Source organism: Protopterus annectens, chromosome 1.part0 (genome assembly GCF_019279795.1).
Source record: "Protopterus annectens isolate FY-2018-M chromosome 1.part0, PAN1.0, whole genome shotgun sequence".
Classification (NCBI taxonomy): Eukaryota; Metazoa; Chordata; order Ceratodontiformes; family Protopteridae; genus Protopterus; species Protopterus annectens.
In genome coordinates this window covers 46,890,177-46,905,916 of record NC_056725.1, presented here as the reverse complement: position 1 = coordinate 46,905,916, position 15,740 = coordinate 46,890,177, and the positions used below count along the sequence as shown (strand labels likewise).

Genomic DNA, 15,740 nt, shown 5'->3' with positions numbered 1-15,740 from the left:
TAAAATCATATAATAGCAAAATGATACCCCCAGGACACTGTGAACATAGAATGACAAAGTAATGTTAGCAAACGGGAAGTATTTTACTTCAAAAAGAAAATACAAAAGCAAGTTCACTAAATAATACTACTTAATCTCCAAGTGACAAATTTCATGCCATCATTTCTTTTTTCCTAATAGATTCTTCTAAATGCTAGACGTGGTCCTCTACTTTGCTAAAATTTAATGAGTGGAATTTGCTTTTTACGTTCACTATCAAATACAAGGTGAGGAGATGAAATAAAAAAAGTACTGATTATAAATGCAGTACTGCATAACATCATATCAATGATTACACACAATTCTGTTCTGAAAATCATAATATATGGTGCAATGCAGTTAGAGTTCAGGATCTACAAAAGTGTTATACAATGGTTAATTCATTAAATGTAATATCGTTGGCTGAAAATGCTTCATTGCTACCAGTAAGATCTTTAATCTTCCATTTGTCCTTCAAAGCAGTCAAAGTAAACGTTACTGTCATTTAGAACTACACACATGTAGCCTAAACAAAACTTTGTGCATCATCTCAATTCTTGAGATTACCAAGGAAGGTGAAACAACACATACAAGTAGAGAAATAAGCATAACTAACAAATACAATACTACTCCCAGTACACACAAGAAAGAGCAGAGACATTTACCAACACTCATATATGAAAAGAATACCCTCCCCTGAGTTAAATTAATGACCCTATTTAAAGTAATACAAAACACACTACAGATTGAAATGCCTACATTATTTGTCTAATAGGTTCATAGGTTGGTACTAGGCTATCGGCCCTAGGGCCTATACAAGCCTAGCCATAACAATTCCCTGGATATTTCTTCCCACAATATTTACTTCCCTAGACCCCTTTCTAGCAGGGCGACTGACATGATCCCCAGGGTGAACTTCCCATTTCCAATCCACCCACTGCACTCGAGTGAGTTAAATAATACTGACTATGGATATAATAAATAAATATTGGACTTATTTGGAATATATGTAAGTGTATATTGCACAAATAAATAAAAACTGACTTGTGTGTCCAGACCCCTGGGACTAGTGTCTGAGTTCAGACATCTAATAACTGTAGGGTAGAACTGTAGGTTCAGATGAGATGTTAAACAGAGGTCCCATCTCCTTGAGATGGTGGTAGCTCAGGTGAATGTGAAAGATCCCACAAAGAGTAGAGGAAGTTCGCCATTTCCTTGGCCAAATTTCTCCTAATAGTGACAGTGTCACATCGGGTTTCCATTGAAAAGAGGTTACTAGCCTTTTGGGACTAACCTGGTCAGCAAAGGATAAACAGATAAATACATGTTATAACACTGCAGCCACAGTTAAATTAAAATAAAAGTTCAAAGCCACTTAGTAGAGAAAGAGAACAAACGGCAGCTATATGCATTTTCTCACAAAGTGGCACACTGTTTTAACTGAAAATACTTAATAATAAATAACCTAATACTGTGAACTTCATAGCTATAAACATCAACTAATTTCCAAACAAATCAAGACACTGTTATATCGTATCTGTTTTAACAGTGATCCATCAACTTTTGATCTGCCACCAACCTTAAGTAATATTAAATAAACTGAGCACACTGCACTAGTCCATACTTAAAAAATGATTGCCAGTTGAAGTTTGCAAATTTCAGTTTCTCATACTATTCCTATCTATAATAACTATGACTAAGCTGTATAAACTAAGCTAATACTATTATTATAAAAATATCACCATGAACAATAATAATGAAGAAAAATCCAACTTAGCCACGGCCAAGAAAGAGAGCACTTCTAAACTCGTAGACGCGGCAAACGAGAGGGATTCTTAATAGTGCACTATGAGATACCTACCTTGCCACGAGCCAACTGAGAGACTTTGAGCTTTGTAATCGGCCGAGTCAGAGTCGAGGATCGGCTCCGAACCCATATGTAAGAATGAAGGCGAGATAGGACTACAGAACATTATTAAATAAACTCAGCACACTGCACTAGTCCATACTTAAAAAGTGACTGCCAGTTGAAGTTTGCAAATTTCAGTTTCTCATTAAGAGACAAAGCAGATGCAAATGCAACTCCAACTTATTTCATTACAGAGAACATATTGAATCCATGTTAATAAACTATGTCTGGAACATTTTACTTCTCTGAATGCTGTATTTTCATCATTCAGTCTTGTATTTCACTTCCTGTTAGGGATAAAAAAAATGCCATGAAGTTTCCATACAAGGCTAAAATAGAAAAGGAATGCAATGGTAAACATTCTGAATTGTAACTGATGGAAATTCTTCAATTTTTGCCCTTCCAAATGTATTTGGGACACTGGTTCAAATGTATGGAAAGTTTTACAATTGAATGCATAGTTTGTGCAGCTATTGTTAGTGTTTCTGTTAGTTTTAACTGAAATTTGTACAGTTATCAGTATTATGAAGTACAGTCTTCCTTGTTAATTTAGTCAAGAATTGCTAGAAAACAGTGAAAACACAAAGACACAGGAACATAGATGTGATACAATACTATTTATTAGACAAGCATGGGTTTTTCAAATACTCAAGGTTTTGATCTGACAGGAGCCCTTTATCAAGAGTTAGTTATGGATGTTAAATAAATGGAAAAAAATTCATCTCATTATAGAACAGTGTCACGACTTGCAATAAAAATCAAAGTTTGGCATGTTACATTAGAGGTGGTGTTTATTTAGCTGAAATTATGATACTCAGAGAGACTGTTCTGACATTTAATGAGTCAATAAATTATAAGGTAAGACATATGTAGGGAGATTAGTTAAATCCAGAAAATAAACACAAGAAGTTACATTTTGTAAATTGTTAGTCTGTCTAAACAAGCAATCTTTGTGAGATAAGAGGTTTTGCTTAACAGAAATAAGAATCAGCAAAAATGTTCAATTCACAATGATGAGAAAGGCAAGGACTATGAAGAGAATAAGATACAGGGTTAGAATATATGGATTTTGTATGCAGTTAATACACTACCCAGGCTGTGGTTCAGCTGAGATAAAGGAGGAGTTACAGATATCTCCTTTTGAAGAACAACTGCTAAAACCTTTTTCTCAAATGCATTTTAAATTTCTATTCTTTTTCAACACAAATTTTGGCTCATTACATATAACCTTAATTAGATCCTGATTGCCTTTAAAAATATTCCAACTAACAAAAATAGTGTTTATTTTATACTGTTCATTTAGATTAGATACTAATAGGTAAAGGAAATGCCCTTATAAAATTGTTGTGGTCTCTTTTTATTATTACACCCTTTTACTTATATTGATGGAAACTTCTCCCACATTTCTTTCTAAACAGCTTGTATTAAATATTCTTACTTAACAGAAGAATGATCTCGTCCTTGAAATAAAGGACTTTAAAGTTTTGTTTCAACTTCAAAAACATTATTTTCACTGACCAATGTACATAATCTAATACATTGTCCCCTTATACCATTCCATTTTATAAATGGAGCTTTCAAAATGCAAATAATTTTAACAAAAGTTATTTTACAATATATATTACTGGCAAATGACTTCTTTGTTATGTTCATTTGAAAATGAACATCTAAGAAACACTATTTATTACCATAAACACCAAAAGTTAAAGTGATACAACTGATACACTTGTTTAAGTCATTTAGTAAGGCATCAAACACTTCCTTCCATATAATACATAGACAAGTTGTCAATATAAAACTGAATAACCACGAACACCTCCGTAACTTAAGGACTTGGGTGACTTTAAAAACAAATTGTATTTTTTTATTTTATTTCATTAAATTTTACTTAAATGCATATAATGAAAACAAAGACTTTATTTTGTATAATTTTTCTTCTAAAGAGTTGAGAACAGTGCACACTAATATCCTTTCTAAAGGATTATCTTTTGCACCAACAACCAGGGTGAACATTGCTAATACTTTGATAGATTTTAAATTATATACACGTTAAGTTAAACCTAGCATTCTTGTTCAAGGATAGGAACTGTACCGTCACCGATTCATTATGAAGGCCTACTGTTTTCAACCCCACGTTAAATGGTTCTGTTTTATTGTTTGAAAGGTAAAGGATGCACAAAATAGATCGTCTCTGAATGGAAAACTTTTAACATGACTATAAATGAAAAGAAAACATTCAATGATGGTTGACAAAACATTACGGGTAATGAAGTCTGATAAGGGGTGAGGCTTGGTGAGAATGGGAATCCCAGATTACAGTAAAAGAATGAATGTTTTGCATTCTGATGATACTTACACTGAAGTTTCTAAACATGAAATCAGTATTAATTATAGGAAAATTGATATTATGTTAAATGATTTATTAATACATGGTCAGATTAGTGAAAGTAAATTTAAGGAGAAGTACAATAACGTCCCTGTTGTAGCCACTATTTTCGGTATTCCCAAGATCCATAAAGACCTTAACAATCTTACATTGAGACCAATTTTTGATGCTATGAAGAGTAAAACAAATTTCACTGCAAAGGTTTTGGACAACTTATTGAAATGCAATATGAGTAAATTGGTGCATGTGTGTAAAGACCCGTGGCAATTTTTGAGGAATATTGGTAAGTTACCATTTTCTGATCAGTTTATATTTGTCACTATTGATGTACAAAACGTATACTCAGTCATATTACATGATTTTGGCCTTTGTTGAGTAGAAGAACATTCACGTTTCATTGGTGATTTAAATGACTATAGGGTAAATGTATCATTGTCTTTGATGGAGATTAAAAATAAAGTATAATTATATCTGTTCTGAAGGACAGTACTTTAAACATGGCAGCATGTGCCCCCAGCTTTTACTAACCTACTTATGCCAGTTGGAAGAGTAAATTTGAGTTTCATAGTGTTTACAAGGATCATTGGGTAGATTATACTCACATTTTAGACTATATATTTCTGGTCTGGAATGAACCAGTGGATACATTAATGGAATTTATTGAGTATATTAATCATACAGTACAATTTTTTAAGTTTACCCACACATTTTTTTCTGATAAAATAGTCTACTTAGATGCTGAATTAATGAAGGATTTAAGTAAAGGAAGATATGTAGCAAACATTCACAGATAGCCAACATCTGCTAACACTTACAGTTGATATAAAACATGTACACACCCCTGTTAAAATGCCAGTGTTTTTGTGATATAAAAAACTAGACCACAATAAATCATTTCAAAATTTTTCCTACCTTTAGTGTGACCTATAACCTGTATAATTCAATTGAAAAACAAACAAATCTGCTAGGGGAAACAATATAAAAAATAAAAAAACGTACAATAAGCTGGTTGCATAAGTGTGCACACCCTTAAAATAATACTTTGTTGAAGCACCTTTTTGATTTAATTACAGCATCCAATCTTCTTGGGTACACACCTGCCATTAATTAAAGAGACTGTGATTAACCCCAAATAAAGTTCATCTGTCCTAGTAGGATTTTTCTGACATTAACTCGGTTGCCTGCTACAGCAAACGCCATGGTTCGCAGAGAGCTTACAAAGCATCAAAGGGATCTCATTGTTGAAAGGTATCAGTCAAGAGAGGGGTACAAAAAAATTTCCACAGCATTGGCTATACAATGGAACACAGTGAAGACAGTCATCAAAAAGTGGAGAAATATGGGACAACAGTAATGTTGCAAAGAACTGGATGCCCCTCCAAAACTGATGAAAAGACAAGACAAAAACTGGTCCAGGAGGCTGCCAAGAGACCTACAGCAAACACTGAAGGAGCTGCAGGAATTTCTGGCTATCATGTGTGGTCCATAACCTGTGCAGAAATCCTTTAAACAATTTATCTTGAGCTTGTTTCTTGATTGCTGTTCATTTTTTTTACTTTGATCATGTCTTCCCCATGAAACAAGTAGATAGTTGTCAGCCAGCAGGTCTTTTTTGGATAAGAAACATTTTTACAAGTGGGAGTATCACATAGATTGCTACTTTCAGCATGTTACTTGGTAATTTATAAAGCTGAATATAAATTATAATTAGAACTGTGCTGCAAGGAGAAGTGGTTTGAGTTGAGTGCTGCTTGTTTTTTTATACTTGATTTTGACTGGTATTCCAGTAATGTATTTAAAAAGTTATTTATTTTTTTCATACCTCACAACCTTTTTGTTTCCATCAAGATATTAAGTAAGCCGTCATGTAGCCAATGCATAGAAATATTTTTTTCTTCTACACTTAATTTTGTCTTGATTGGACTCTTGTAATGACGGTTTGGAACCCAGGGCAGCGTATTTAATTAAAGTTCCACTTGTTGTGGTTTTGAGCATAGCTCTGCCCCTTTCTAGTTGGCCACACCCAGAAGTCACAAGCCGCCACAGGACAACAGTGACGTTGCAAAGAACTGGACATCCCTCCAAAACTGATGAAAAGACAAGACGTAAACTGGTCAGGGAGGCTGCCAAGAGACCTACAGCAACACTGAAGGAGCTGCAGGAATTTCTGGCAAGTACTACATGTGACAACAATCTCCTGTATTCTCCATATGTCTGGCCTATGGGGTAGGGTTGCAAGACGGAAGCCCTTTCTTACACACAAAAACATCCAGGCCTGGCTAAAATTAGCAAAACAATACATCAAGTCTCCCAAAAGCATGTGGGAAAATGTGTTATGGTCTGATGAGACCAAGGCTGAACTTTTTGGCCACAATTCCAAAAGGTACGTTTGGCACAAAAACAACACTTTGCATCACCAAAAGAACACCATCCCCATGGTGAAGCATGGTGGTGGCAGTATCATGCTTTGGGGTTGCTTTTCTTCACCTGAAACTGTGGCTTTAGTCAAGGTGGAGGAAATTATGAACAGTTCCAAATACCAGTCACTTTTGGCCCAAAACTTTCAGGTGTCTGCTAAAACCAGAAGGTGAATAGGAATTTCACCTTTCAACATGACAATGACCACAAATATACATCCAAATCAACAAAAGAATGGCTTCACCAAAAGAAAATTAAAGTTTTGGAATGGCCCAGTCAGAGCCCAGACCTAAATCCAATAGAAAATCTATGGGGTGACCTGAAGAAGGCTGTGCACAAGAGATGCCCTTGCAATCTGACAGATTTGGAGTTGTTTTGCAATGAAGAGTAGGCAAATATTATCAAGTCCAGATGTAACATGCTGACAGACTCCTACCCAAGAAGACTGAATGCTGTAAACAAATCAAAAGGTGCTTCAAACAAAGTATTAGTTTAAGGGTGTGCACATTTATGCAACCAGCTTATTGTATGTTTTTTAGTTTTTATATTTCCCCCCTAACAGATTTGTTTGTTTTTCAAATGAATTGTACAAGGTATAGGTCACATTAAAGGTGGGAAAAGTTTTGAAATGCTTTACTGTGGTCTCATTTTTTTACATCACATAAACCTGGCATTTTAACTGGGGTGTGTACACTTTTTATATCCACTGTATATTGGCAAATGAGTGCTACTCTAGCAATCAGTTTAACAACTTTCAATTGATGATAAATTGTGTCCTCAAAACAAAAAAGTGAAACCTATTTCCATTAACATACAAACAGTATTAATATTAAAATTATCAAGATTAGTGTACTTTAATTTCAAATATTCAAGTCTAAAATGAAGTGTATAAAACATTGGCATCTACTGTTATTAACATAATTTTATCACATTTAACCATGTACTTTATTAATTCATCTACAATTTACCTGGGATTCTCACAGAAAAATACCTAGTATTTTGTAACTACCAGATTAACCAAGTGACCTAAATGCATAGTCAAAGTTTCAGTTTTACTATAAATCAGCTGTTGTGGTTGGACTCATAAGTGGAACATTTACATTTTTGTGAATCTTTGCCAAAGATTCTACATAATTTTTGGCCATTTCATTTTTTTTAAATCAAAAACTCCATAAGCAATGACATTTTTTGTAATAAATCAAACAAAATACTGCATGTCTGTATAAAACTATGTTCAGCTTAAGTTTTGCTCACACTAGTATAACACCCATCTAAATTTAAAAATTCATTCATTTTAGTTTTACATAAATCACTCTCCATAATGACTACACCAGTACCTTTATCAGCTTTCATAAATCTGAAATCAGTGCAACCTCTCCAACTCTTTCAAAGCTTGAAATTCAGCTGATGACATAGTAAACCATTTATTAACACTGTGTTTTTTTAACTAAACACATTCTAATGTCTCTGTTGCATGCTTCAAAAATGCTTAAAGTATTATATACCACAGGATTGCATGTACTTTTTCTCCACTGTTTTAACTGCCCAATATTACAGCCAAAATATAATGTTTCCTTCAAAATCCTTGGAAAATTCAACTTTTTGGCAAAAAGTCAAGTCCATTAAAACACTTACATGTTTACCCTTTTAGAGGTAATAAAGCCATATCCTTCATTATAATAATCCTGTTCTCCTTCATGTGCATCAGTACTATGGTTGCCTTGATGCTATCCTCTCAAAATGCCTCATAAGTGATGGAAAATCTTCATCTGTGAATAACCCAGTAGGCGAGTCCTCTACTGCTGCATCACCATGATTGACAGTCTGGTCATCTGGACTAGTTTTACTATTACTATTACTGTTGAGTGGATATGCTGTGTTTGCTTTATAAGCTCTGTTATCTCTAATTATTTTCTTACATTTTTTTCAATAACTGTAGAAACATGGAGATTTCCAAGATGGCTGTACACTGATCAACAACTTAATTTCAGCTCTCCCAGTATAAAAACAGAAACTGAGAAAGGGGAACTAATGAAATTACTGTTTTGGGTAAATTCCATTACTGGCTAGTAAGTACACTGCCTGGATGCCAGCAATGTATACATTTAGAGACACTGAAAAAAAACTACCAGAAAAATTGAAGAGAAAACACTAGCTGGGAAGAATCCAGCAGCAGTTCAGCAAAAAGCAGTCCAAGCTTTAGCTTTGGTGTGAGAGATGTCTTCCAGTAATTTAGAGGAAAAATAAATCAAATGTACTCAGATGTGACAGAAATAAATGAAATACTGAAGCAATATATCAACTCAAATAACAGAAGACTGAAAAAATGGAAGAAGCTTTAACTAGCTTTCAGATTAACACAAAAATGCAAAAAATCAGAGGCTGAAATGAAGAAAAGGTTAGCACTGAATGAGGCTTCTCAAGATGATCTGCTTCAAAATATAGCACAGTTAGAAGAAAGAGGATGAAGAGAAAAAACAGAGATTTTCTGCTGTACCACAGAAACTGTAAGGAACAGACAGCATTCATTTTATGAAAAGCACAAATAATCAACCAGACTGGTGTTCAACTGCAATATTTGTTAACTGAAATGACACATCAAGTGTATGCGCCAAACCTGGGAATGAGAAGGCAGCCAAGACCTATATTAGTAAAGATGCAATCATACTAGCAGAAAGAGCTGATCCTGACAAAACTTCAGCAGAAAGGAAAAACTGGAGCTAGCAGAGTGTTTGTGAAAAATGATTATTCACTGTACACCAGGCAGAAGAGAAGCAAAAGTATCTCAGCAATCAGTGAATGTTGAGAGGCAGGTGAAAGATGCAAGCTGCTGTATTCAGCGGAGGAAAGACATGAAGGAGAGGGCCAAATACAGGGAGACAATAATAAAACCAGTAAAAGGCAGGGAAACTGGCTATCTGTGCTAAATTAAATTCAAATACACAGTGACGACTGCAAAACCAATAAGGCACAGCTAAGTACTAAGTAACTGGATGCCAAAGAAAACTGCACAATACGGATCAACTCTACAGGGCCCAGCAAAGCAGTCGCAAATCACAGAATGTAATATGTTTAACATGGCAAAACACCAATAACATTAAATAATTAAACAATTACAGTTTAGTGCTGTTGCCCAAACGTCAAATGGAATTCTTCAGAACTATAAGCAAAACCCATGTGGTGGGTTAAAATAACCTCATAAGCAACTTGGCAGCCTTAAAGGTATATTACTTTTTAAAATATACATGAATAGCGGAAGAAACTTATTGCAAGATTTTTCGAAACACAGTTGAATATAAACTTTATTGGCAGTCTGAACTGAAGGAATACATAAGAATGATTAAATGTTAAAAATTAACCACAATTCTCAAAGCGTTATATAAAATTTCATACAATACGATATAAATAAATACTTCAAAAAAAAAAAAAAAAAAAAATCAGACCGCAAAATAAACTGATGTAATAAGTGGCTTGAGCAGGAGCTTATGCACCACATATGAAATAAATATTACATAAAAAACCTTGAAAGATGCACAAAAAATATATGGAAGGTATGATATAAACACACAAGCAATAATATACATGTGTGGATAAAATCACTCACTATGTGGAAAATACGTCTAAGATGAGCCATGCTGTTGGTATGCGAAATCATGCGTTCATAATAAGGCTACCACATTGCTTATGAGGTTATATTAACACACTGTATATATGTTTTGTTTACAGTTCTGAATAAGTTTGTTTGATGCTTGCATGAAAGCACTAAACTGTAATTATTTTATGTTATTACCTTATTAAACATATTATGTCCTGCACTTGGTGACTGCTTTGTTGGAACCTGTGAAGTTTATCCATACTGTTCTTGTGGTGTTTTTGTGGACACCAGTGGTACTAAAGTCCTTGACAACACTGCTACAGACTAACCGTGTTGTCTTTCTGTAAGAAACACATAGTATAGAAACAGAGAACCACTGTCACGGATAGACGATATCGATCACAAGGATAACAAAAGTGTTCACCATAGATAAGGTTATCGATTGGCTTATCTGCCTCCAGCTCCATACTTTTAGGGACGTACTTACGCCTTTGCCATAAATTAGTTGTCTGTATTTGGCAATATGCTAGATATTCAGGAAAGATGTTTTAGTCATATAGTATGACATCAGTGAAATGGCAGTTCATCAGGCCATCCTGGATTCCCAAACTATGTCTTTTTCTTCTCATATGAAATAAACCGTATACACTTGGACTCCACATTCCCTTGATAAACATTTCTACCATGCCCCCTCTGATCTTTTCAATAAAACCATAATGTTATGCATGTTTCTTCTTTCGCTTTATATAGGTTTTGTTGATCACATTGGAGTATTTGTTGCCATCATCAGAATGGTCCATTTCCAATGTGTATACACAGACAATGTCTCCAGAACTGTGCATGGTATTCTAGATGTGTTCATAAAGTGGTCTGATAGTTAATTTCACATTTTCTTATGCAGATGCCTCTTCGTATACATTTCAGCATTCTACTAGCATTCCTTGATATTTTCTCTTGTGATTCCCTTACTTTGTGCCATATGACAAAAAAATTGTTGCAAATAGTTCACCTCCTCCAGCCAGTACGCTATTAAGAGCAAAGATACCAACAATGCCTTATATACACATACCTTAACATGTAGTTCCTTTAAGAAGTTCTATTTTGCTGTCTTAGAGCATTTACCTGTGGATCTTAGGGAAAGTTGTTTCAAGAAGCAGCTACTTAAAAAAAGAAGCATTGTGGCAGCCTAAGATGCAGTCTGAAAATTATCCTGGTCTGAATAATACTATTTGTATAAAATGTTTTTTATAATTGTTTTTTAATATCATGTTATTTTGTATTGAATTATATTTATGTGCTGAGAATTCCGTGCTTTTTAACCTTTTAGGTCTACTATTTTTCTTAATTCATTTAATTGTCTAGTCAGTTGCTCAGTTTTCTGATGAAGTCCCTTGTGGATGAAAACACTTAAAAATAAACTTCTTTAAGAAGATTCCACTTTCCTGTGCTGCCTATCTGTCGATATTTCATTGTTCAGTTTTCTTACTCTGTTCCTCCCATATAATAATTTATAATAATTTAATTCTGCTTAAATTTCTAATATTCATGAATACCTCCATCGTTGTATGTTTTATACTGACTGTAATTTTTCTTCCAGAGCTTCTTCTGAAAATGTGCATTTCCCAACTGGACATTCCCAGTTAACAGAAAACAAGCAAACAATATTCTCACACCAACCGCACCAGAACTACTCAATCCAAGGACTTGGACCTTGCTTGTGACATAAATATTGCATGTTGCAGATACAGGTATGTGTCTCAGATAATTTCTCTCCTCCAGAACAGAATTCCCATCAATGTGAAGTAGAGCTCTTCCCTAACCCTATTTAAGTATAACCTGGACGGGAAACTGGAAATTCACCCCAGGTCTAGCATCTGTCTGTAATGGACAGAGGCAGTCTGTAAATCATACCCTAACCGTCATATGTTCCTTAAAATAACCTAAACTTCTTGGATACAACTGGGATGCTAGGTTTGGCTTATAAAGGCCCTAGGGGTCATTAGCCTAGTATACATCTGTGATGATAGGCAGTACTGCCAGCACAGCTAGTTGGAATTTTGTAAATAATTATATGTCATTTGTGAATATCAAACTGATTTTATTCAAGATGCTTGTGTTACAAATGCATTAGAAAGTACAGTTGTGTACACTTACCATAAATGTAGATGTCTGAGTGTATTCACTGTTGCAGTCATCACACTTGGGTTATCTGCCTGTAGGTAGCCCTCAGTCGGCCCGAATACCAGAGTCTTAGTATTTCTGTATCAGATGCTGTTGCTTTTTCCATGACATCAGGTCGTCAGGGGTATAAAACAGGCAGCCAACACCATAACATCAGTTTTTCTTGCCCCAAATGTCAGGAGCCCCCAGACAGGGAGCTGGTATATGGTGGGGAACACCACCAGTAAAAAATAAATACCAATGCCATTAGGAATGGCCATAGAGAGGAGAAGTAGAAAGACAGAGAAAGCCAGGGGGCTGGAGGGAGGGAAACCAGGACTGCAACAGTGAATACACTCTAACATCTACATTTATGGTACGTGTACACAACTGTACTATGTTCTTCGTGTTTCACGGTTGCAGTCATCACACTTGGATTGATTCCCAAAGCAGAGGAAGGGTGGAGGCAGTCAAGAAGTGTTAAGGCTGGCTAGTAGGCCTTGCAAGACTGCTGTAGCAAATCCAGTCCTGGATTTAGAAAAGATAGGTAAGTGGTAATGCTTGGTGAAGGTGTGTACAGAACTCCAGGTTGCAACTTCCAGAATGTCCCTGGTAGGGACTCCCTTGAGAAATGCTGTAGAGGTGGAAGTAGCCCTAGTGGAATGTGGTCTGATCCCCTATGGGGTAGGTTTTCCATGGTGCTTGTATCAGAAATGGATGCAGTGTGCTATCCATTTGGAAGTGGTTTATTTTGAAATGGCCTTACCGTCTGCCCCTGTAGCAAAGCTGATTAGCAGCTGGTCAGATTTTCTGAAAGGCTTAGTCCTGTCAAGGTAGAACCTGAGCTGTCTGTGCACGTCCAAGGAGTGCAGGATCCTTTCCCCTTCATTCTGAGGATTAGGGAAGAAGGTTGGCAAATGGATGGATTGGTTTAGAGCCACACTGGACACCACCTTAGGGATAAAGGACGGGTTAGTCCTGAGGGAAACCCTATCAGCATGGAAAATAATGAAGGGTTCCACAGCCATTAGTGCCTGTAACTCAGACACTCTTCTTGCTGAAGTTATGGCTAAAAGCAAGGCTGTTTTCCAAGAGAGGAATTTTAACTCTGCTGAGGCAGCAGGTTCAAAAGGGGGAAGCATAAGCTTTTCTAGTGCAAAGGTAAGGTCCCAGGCAGGGGTGGGTGCTCTCCTAGGGGGCCTTAAGTTGTTAGCCCTCTCAGGAACTGTTTGATGAGAGGGTGAGAAAATAGAGGTGGCTCAGTATTACAATGAACTGAGATGGCAGAGGCATGAATCTTAATGGAGGAGAAGAATAGGCCTCTGTGGAGTAGCTCTGCTAGGTAATCCAGGATTAGAGGTAAGGAGGGCACTGCTGTGTCCTTTTCTTGAGACGGATTCCAAGAACAATATAGTTTCCACTTTTCAGCATAGGATTTCCTAGTACTAGTCCTTCTGGCTTCAAGAATGATGTCCAGCACCTGTTTGCTGAGGGTTGCTGGTGGGGTATTCAAGGGATAAGCCAGGCTGCAAGGTTTAGGGTTTGCAATTGTGGATGCAAAATCTGTCCCTCCTGCTGAGACAGCAGGGTAGGAGTCTGGTAAAGGTGCCAGGGTGGCACTGTTGTCAGGCTGCGTAAGAGTGGGTACCAGTGCTGGAGTGGCCAGTCTGGGGCAATAAGAATTGCCCTTGGCCTGTCCTGTTTTATCTTGAGTAGTACTCTTGAGAGAAGGGGCAGAGGGGGTGAAGGCATAAATTGAGAGGTTTTCCCATGAAAGGATAGGGCATCCACCTTCCAGACCCTGCTGTGAGGGTTCCTGGCAAGATAACAAAAGAATGTAGCATCTGTCAGCCTGGAAACACCAGGAAAGTGTAAAAAAAATGATGTGATGTTTATCAAAACTGCAAAAGCAATTTAAAGAGAGAGAATCAGAAGGCATTAAGCATTTTTGTCTTGACCATCCAACTCATCAGCACTCTGCCTGTTTTCTTATGTAAGTTACCTTAGACTTGTGTTTTCTTTTAGAAATAGCTAGGAACTAGAAAGATTAGACTAAGTGTTTTCTGTGAGTCAGAAAGTACAGTTGTGTACCTACCATAAATGTAGATGTTCGAGTGTATTCAATGTTGCAGTCATTACACTTGGGTTATCCTGGTGGCAGGCGACCCGCAGTCGTCCCGAGTTCCAAAATCTTGGTCCGGCGTCAGTTGCTGTTGCTTCTTCCCTGACGTCAGAGCGCCAGGGGTATAAAAGTTGCAACCAACGCCATTTTCTTCAGTTTTTCTTGCCCCAGATTTCAGGTGCCCCCAGATAGGAAGGCTGGAAAGATAAAATTATGCCAAAAAACATGCATATATTACTAAAAACATTTCCTTCATCTACAAGCAAATGCACCACATAGGTAGTATAGAGATGAGAAGTACAGAAAAGTCCCAGCAATGAAAAAAGGGGGATGGTGGGTGGGTAACCTGGACTGCAACAGTGAATACACTCGAACATCTACATTTATGGTAGGTACACAACTGTACTATATTCATTGTGTTTCACTTTTGCAGTCATTACACTTGGGTAGAATCCCAAAGCTGAGGTTGGGTGGCTGGGTCTAAATTGGATTTGGAGAGGCTAACAAGTCCTGCAGAACTGCAGTGGCAAAGCCTGCTCTGGATTTAGAGTAGAGAGGTAGGTGGTAGTGCTTGGTGAAAGTGTGCACTGAGCTCCAGGTTGCAGCTTCTAAAATGTCTTTGGTTGGTACTCCTCTGACGAAAGCTGCTGAAGTGGCTGCTGCTTTGGCAGAATGAGGCCTAATGCCCTTAGGCACTGATTTGCCATGTTGTGCATAAAAGAAGCGGATGCAGTGTCCTATCCATTTTGAGATTGTCTGCTTTGTAATAGGCTTTCCTTGTGATCCTGCAGCATATGCTACAAACAGTTGCTCAGTTTTTCCTGAAAGCTTTTGTTTTGTCCAAGTAGAATCATAGCTGTCTGTGTATATCCAAAGCGTGCAAAAGTCTCTCCCCTTTATTCTGGGGATTTGGGTAAAAAGTAGGTAAATGAATGGTTTGGTTTAAGGCCACATTGAAGACCACTTTTGGTATGAATGTTGGGTTTGTCCTAAGAGAAACCCTGTCCTGATGAAAAATGAGGTAAGGTTCCACAGCCATTAATGCCTGTAACTCTTGAGACTCTTCTTGCTGAAGTTATTGCTAGGAGCATAGCAGTTTTCCATGACAGGAATTTTAGATCAGCTGTGTTGG

At 36.7% G+C, this 15,740-nt stretch overlaps 1 protein-coding gene across 2 annotated transcripts in view; it reads right to left on the bottom strand.

The window, feature by feature from the left end:
* SIRT2 (sirtuin 2) overlaps positions 1-15,740 on the bottom strand; it is a 1,239,326-nt gene that overhangs the window by 751,543 nt on the left and 472,043 nt on the right. The window lies entirely within an intron of this gene.